We start from the raw sequence: 7,751 nt of genomic DNA on the forward strand, positions 1-7,751 counted from the left end.
ATAAAGTTATCCCTACAAAATCATATAGTCTGGATATGCTCCATCATCCTCACACAACTAATGTAAATCATGCACAACCCCGGAATTGGCCAAGTAATTGTTTTCACACTCTTACTTTCTCAAACTTATTATAACTATCACGCAATACATGAGCACGAGCCATGGATATAACACTATAGGTGGAAAAGAGTGTGGTGGTGGTTGTGAGACAAAAAGGAGGAGAAGGTCACATTGACTCGGCGTATCAATAGGCTATGGAGATGCCCATTAATATATATCAATGTGAATGAGTAGGGATTGCCATACAAGAGATGCACTAGAGCTATAAGTATGTGAAAGCTCAAAAGGAAAACTAGTGGGTGTGCATCCAACTTGCTTGCTCACGAAGACCTAGGGCAATTTTGAGGAAGCCCATCATTGGAATATACAAGCCAAGTTATAAAACGAAGATTCCCACTAGCATATGGTAGTGACAAAGCAAGAAGCTCTCAATCATGAAGAACATGGTGCTAACATGAAGCACAAGTGTGGAAAAAGATAGTAGCATTGTCCCTTCTCTCTTTTTCTCTCTCTTTTTTTTTCATGTGGGCTCTTAGGCCTCTTTTTTTCTCTTCTTTTCTCATTTTTTTGTTTTGGGGCTCTTTGGCCTTTTTTTATTTCCTCACATGGGACAATGCTCTAATAATGATGATCATCACACTTCTATTTACTCACAGCTCAAAGATCACAATGGTGATGACTCCTTAGGAAATGCCTTCGGCAGTGTACCGGGATACGATCATGCAATGGCAATATGAGAGTGACGACACAAGTCATGAGACGGAACGGTGGGAGTTGCATGGCAATATATCTCGGAATGGCTATGAAAATGCCATAGTAGGTAGGTATGGTGGCTATTTTGAGGAATGAATTTGGTGGGTTTTGTGCACCGGCGAGAATTGCGCGGCACTAGAGAGGCTAGCAATGGTGGAAGGTGAAAGTGCATCTATACCATGGGCTCACATTAGTCATGAAGAACTCACATACTTGTTGCGAAAGTTTTTATTAGTAATCAAAACAAAGTGCTAAACGCGTACTCCGAGGGGAAGGGTTGGTAGGTGTAAACCATCGCGTGATCCCGACCTCATCACAAAGGATGACAATCAATAGATCAATTATGCTCCGACTTCCTATCATAGCGGTTCACCATACGTGCATGCTACGGGAATCACTAACTTGAAGACAAGTATTTCTAGATTCACAACACCCTACTAACATGACTTTTAATATTACCAAATCCATGCCTCAAAACTATTTGAGAGGAATCAAGACTTCTCTTTCTACTCAATGCACATGATGATGGAGGTTTTTGCATCCTCTTTGGGTACCTATCACATTTGGGACTACTTTCATAGCATAAGACAACTACCAAATCACGCACCGCCGTGCTCTAAAGATATAAGTGAAGCACAAGAGCAACAATATCTAGCTCAAAAGATATAAGTGAAGCACTAGAGCAAAAGTATATAGCTCACAAGATATAAGTGAAGCACTATGAGCATTCTAGCAAAATCACGATGAGTGCATGTCTCTCTCTCTCTCAAAAAGGTGTGCAGCAAGGATGATTGTGACACAACAAAAAGAAAAGACTCCTAAGATACAAGAAGATCCAAGCAAAACTCATCTCATGTGGTGAATAAAAATATAGCTCCAAGTAATGTTATTGATGGATTGAAGATGAAAGAGGGGATGCCTTTCCGGGGCATCCCCAAGCTTAGGCTTTCTGGTGTCCTTGTGTCACATCCCTGAAACCCTAATCAAGTATAGTATTGTGCTCATATATTCTTTGCATTGCATCCAAGAAAATTTCAAGAAGATCAAAGCAAGAGGTGAAGCAAAACTCAAAAACCCTAGCCACTTCTCAAATTCAAAGAAATTCTAAACTTGTTCAAATCAATGAACCCAAAATGACCTCAAGAAAAGTTCAACTTTTCTGATAATTCATGGAAGCAAATAAGCAGTGAAGAAAACTATTTTCATAACACATTTGGCATTTTATTTAAAAGCAAAAAGCTACTGGATTCAAGTTTAAAATTTGAATTCAAAAACTCAAAGTTTTCAAAAATGTTGAAAACTTCAGGAATGGTTGGATATATTCCAACTAATATTCTGGTGTGTTCAAAATAATTTTATAAACTATTTTGGAGCTGAAATAAATAGCAAATCAAAATAGTTAGCAAAACTGAAACAAAACACAAAAAAATGAGGAAAGAGTTACCTGTCGCTTACCTGGCCCGGCCCATCTTCTTCCTGTCGTCTTCCTCCCCGCCAGTGGGCAGCAGCAGGTGGCCGCCGCGTACTCCGGCGCGGCCATGCACCTGTGCGCCTGCCTGGCCGCCGCTTTGCGCTGGCATGCGAGGGGATAACCCTTCCGAGGCGTGCCAGAGCTCATCCTCTCCTCATTCTCCCCCTCTGCTTCGTTCCCCACTGCCGCCATTGGAGCCCGAGCAGAGCTCGAGCTCGCCGTCGTTCTAGCCTACCTTTTCCCCTCCTGAGCCGCGCAATAGAACCGCTGCAGCTCCCCGAAGCTTCCTAGCCACAAGCCCGACACCGAGACGCAGTGAAACGACGAGACGCAGTCGTCTTGTTCCTCGGGTCACCGAAGATCATCGCCGGCGTTCTCCCTCTCCAGGCCGTCCCCGAGCAAGCTAGCGCCACCACTGCACTCCCCGTGAGCTTGCGCAGCTTTCCCCCAAGTTTCCCCCTTCGATCCCCTCCTCTAGACTTGATTTCACCGGAGCCCGATGAAATCCGCCGCGGGAGCTCATAGCCGGTAGCCCTCCGGTGAACAACTCGTCCTTCTGAGGCCACCAGCATCTTCAGGCCGTCGAGTAGATGCCGTAGGAGCTTAGCCCCGTGCATAGCTCCCTCTGTTTCGATGACCCCAATGACGCCCGAACTTTGGTCGCCGCCAAGATCGTCGCCGGTGTCATCTCCGGCCAGATCAGCCCCCGCTAAGTGCAAAAATGAACCCGCGGGAGACGTGTCGTTCCTCTGGTGCACTCCGCGCAGAGTTTGGCCGCCTGTGCGCCGTTTCCGAGCCCCTCCTCCGTACTGGTGGTCGCCGGAGGCTCACCGCCGGCGAGGACGACCTCGCCGCCGGTGGATCTCAGCTGGCCTGAGCCACTGACGCGTGGGGCCAGCCTCTGGATGATTTAGTTATTAAAAAATAAAATTAAATAAACTAATAAGTCACTGACATGTGGGTCCAGTGTGGTTAATTAGCTAATTAAGTTAAATCTAAACTAAAACTGATCAGAGTCACTCACCAGTGGGTGCCACTGGTCAGGTTTGACTTTCAATGGCCAGTTGGACCTGCTGATGCCATGCTGACGCAATAAGTTGATTTCTGATTTAAAAGAATTCCAAAAAATTGCCAAAACTTCTAAAAATCATAGAAATTAATCTGTAACCCCAATGAAAATAATTTATATATGAAAAAGTACCAGACAAATCCAAGGAATCTGAATATGTCATTTTCAAACATGTTTGAAAATGTTAGTGGACCAAACATGTAGAATAATGAATAAGTTAAATTTAGTAAATGCTATGGAGATGGAGTTTGAAAATCATTTGAATTCCACTTCAAATACTATGATCAAACATTGTTCAATCACATCCAGCAACTTAACATATCATTTCCATGCATGTTAAAAACAAGTTGATCTGAGCATCAGGTCGAATCAATTAAAATGGTATTCGAGAATACTTCGTTTGAAGTGATATTTGAATCTGATTCAAATCAACTCCAAACTTAATAAATGATAGCTACATTAGCATACCACCTTGCATCCTCATGCCATGCTCATGCATCACTCTGTTGCATATGATTGTTATTGATTAATGTCATTTCTTTCGGTAGGCTCCTCTCCTCCGGATTCCATTGAATATCCGACTGACGGATATTGTCCCTCATCTGAGCAACAAGGCAAGCAACCATTTTGACCATCCCGATAAATCCCATGTTCTCGCTCCTGCACTTACTTATTGCATTAGGATCAAATGCTTCAAATGCTTTTGCCACGTTAGTTGAACCCACTTCCTTTACATGACCTCTCTTTGTCACAGTAAATAGCTGAACCTTGCAACCTAGCATACCTTATCCTGCTATGCATGCTATGCTTAGAGTTGTGTATGGTCTGTCATCTGGGAGATGAACAAAATTGTGAGAATGTGTTCAGTAAGTAAAGATTGTGTGTTGAACCTGATTTGGTAAAGGTACCGGTGAAAGGCTATGTAGGAGTACATGGCGGGTTGTTTCATTGGAACCGTCCTTAGGAACTGAGTTCCGTGTCTGTAATCCAGGACGAGATACTACCACATGCTGGGTCCTGAAATATGACCCCGCTCGTCTTATTAATCGCTTAGTACTCGGTCCAGGAGTTGCAAGTAGTTTCTGGTGTTTATAGTCATGCTGGAGGCCGTGCATAGTGCTGACCTGAGAGGTGGGTTGTGGTGCGGTAGGCAGTGGCACGGTGTACCAAGTGGCACCCGGATGGTGGGCTTGGGAACCCTGCGCACATCGTTTGGGGCCGTGGCGGAAACCTCGGCCGGACTTCCGTGCGGGTTACCCTCAGATAGGCGATAGACCTGGACTAAGTATTAGCGTGGTTAACGGTCGTGGCCGACTCCCTCGCTAGGCTTCCGCTTGAAGGTTGCCGAGGTGCATGACGTGCACAGGGTGATAAGTGGCGAGAGCGTGTGTGACGAAGTACACCCTTGCAGGGTTATGATCTTTCCGAATAGCCGCGTCCGCGGATATGGACTACTTGGAGACATATGTTGTTCATAGATAACTTCCATGGCTACTCATAAAATTGTCAAGATAAGCGTGAGTGTCGTGGACGGCATTTCCGTATGGAGACGGAATGATTCCACGATGGAGTATTGTTGTGGTGTTAGTGGACTCGTGTGCGAGAAATCAAGTTGTCAAAATTATTTAAAATTGCAAGTTGTCTAGCCACGAGTCAAATGATGGCTTTCCGCATGAAACCCCACAATTCCTTATTGATACATTGCATGAGTAGATAGTTATCCTAAAGTCTTGCTGAGTACCTCCGTACTCATGTTTGCTTAATATTTGTTGCAGAGGTTGTTAATGACCCTAACGGAGGGTTCTTCCTAGACATCGACGACGACGAGTAGCTGGTATCCCAGCTACGATCTGGCCCTAGGGTGGGTCTGTAGTATAGTCAGGCCACGTGCCTTCTAGTTTCATCTGTCTATACTCAGACAGTTTACTTACTTCCACTGTCTTGTAACTTGAATGACTGTTATGATGGGTCGTGAGACCCCTACTGTGTAATATTATGTGTGTGGCTCTTCCCAGCCTTTTAAATAAAGCTTGTATGTTTATGGTTATGTTGTGTTGCCATCAATGTATCTATACATATCAGTATGCCATGCGTATGTGTGTCGTAGTTGATATGTATGGGGTTCGATTACCTAGCCGTAGACTTTAGTAGCATTCCTTACAGGGAAATGCCCCTTTGTGATCCGACGAGCCATGGTAGCTCGCTACTTCTCCGGACACATTGGTTGACCGGCGTGTGTCCTTCTTAGCTGCTGTGTCTGTCCCCTTTGGGGAAATGTCACGCGATGTAATGCAGTCCTTGTAGCTTGCTACGACTCGTCTACATTCGCTGGTGACGGGCACCTGCTTTGCTGGGTCATGTATGCCTGTCCATGTGCGGAACTGCCACTTTGGTTTATGACTAGACATGTCGATCCGAGTTCTTGGTCATTGGATTGCAAGCGACACAATTGCATACGTGATTCAAAAGGCGCAAACGGTCCCGGCTAAGGTAAGGCTGCAGCCGTGGGGTTAACCGTGCGTGAGACTGCAAAGAGATGCGATGTGTTACAGGCTGGATTCCTATGGCTTAGGATCGGGGTCCCGACAGCGTTGGTATCAGAGCCTCACTGACTGTAGGACTACTAAGCCAAATTGGTCAAGTTGAGTCTAGAATTGCTTTAGTTATATATATGAGAATTGTTTGTGGAAGGGAACTTAAGACTCTTGTTCTCTTCTCAAGATTATTCTATTCTGGTCATCCTTGTCTTTTTTGCGGGAATTAAGGACTAGGTTACTCATCTTCTTCTAGGCTCGTGTTTCTGATCGGTAGATTATAGGACTACGGGCCGAGAGATATTTGGGTTTCTTTTATCCCTAGGAAAAAGGAAGTAAGTTTGATGATCAGAGAATTGAACTTGATAGTTGAGTGGTTACGCTATTCTATTTTTGGGTTGTCTCAAAATTGTTTTTGAGCATTTACAACCGTTATCTTGCCCACTTTTGCATTCAGAGCTCTAATGCTTTTGCATTACTCTCTATTTTCAGATGCCTGGCCATCCTTCTCGTCAGGTGGTTCGTCTGACCAGGTGCATTGATGTGACGGGTCATACGGCCATGCTGGTCAGGGTGATGTCGGTGTGCGGTTACCGCTGGTACCCAGAGTACACAGTGGAGGAACAGTACCGAGACTTCAACCAGAGCCAGTATATCTGCACTGTTAGGGTATTTCCAAACTACCCTGGAGCTGAGGAGCCAATCCATTGGTCCTATGGATTGGGAGTCACTGTTGACATGGCAGTACAAGATGCTGCCTATTCAATGCTGACCATTATGAGGGCGAGACATGCACTACTGCAGAATTCAGAGTTCTGCTATGTCCTTGCCTCTCAGCCAGGTGAAGAGGGATACCTCAGTGGGGTCTATTTTGATTCCTCTATGGAGGATCCGCTATTGCAGTCCACTGCTGAGATGCTAGAGAACATAGACACGGATGCTCGTGCCCTCCGCATGGAGCTTTATGCTACACGTGCCCGTCTGTGGACGGCTTTGACGCAGCTGGCACCGGTAGTCCAGACAGGGTACGGAGATATGGAGATGCTGAACCGTGTTAGAAACCATCTTCCGGCCCATGTTGACTGGCCAGCTATAGGAGGAGTCACCCCTCTTCGGGGACCCCTACTACCACCAGTCAGGGGACCAAGGCCACATCCGTGTCCTTACGGATCCCAGGGATCTCAGGCCAGAGTATTTCCTGATCCGTAGGTTGAGCTTCCAGGCCATGGAGGCAATCTTTATGAGATGTTCTATGCGGATGCCTGAGCTATGAGTGGAAGGATAGTATGGTAGTAGTTGTACCTTCACAGTCCTATGTGACTTGTGAAGTATGTTGTGATGTGAAATGAATTCCGGAGGCCTAGATAAATAATGTATAGGAAGCTTGTAAGCCTCTGATGAGTAGTTTCATAATTTCAGTAGTTTTCTCTTCGGTTAAGGTTGTACTGAACTATGTAAGGGTGTGTATGAACCATGGTGTATATATAGCAGTTGCTTGTTACGATGTTGTTCGGATATTCATTTCCGCATTCCATGTGTTCAGTGCATTCTTAATCCATAGCTAGTATTGATGATGATATTGGTCTAAGCTGTGAGTTTGTTTGTCAGGATGGTGTTCACCAGGTTGAACCGTGCCCCTGCTCATGAGCAAGGCGATGGTAGTCAAGCGTTGCAGGTAGACCTGCCTCACCCGCCCTCTCTGGCAGAAGTTATGCTTGAGGCAGAGAGGAACAAAAGGGAGACCAACCGACTGTTAGATCGTATTGAGCAGAATACGGCTCGCCAGCCTAGGAATGCTGCAGTGTCCCTCAATGACTTTGTGAAGCTGAATCCTCCAAAGTTCCATCACTCCGTCGATCCCCTC

This window comes from Hordeum vulgare, chromosome 1H (genome assembly GCF_904849725.1).
Source record: "Hordeum vulgare subsp. vulgare chromosome 1H, MorexV3_pseudomolecules_assembly, whole genome shotgun sequence".
NCBI classification, from domain to species: Eukaryota; Viridiplantae; Streptophyta; class Magnoliopsida; order Poales; family Poaceae; genus Hordeum; species Hordeum vulgare.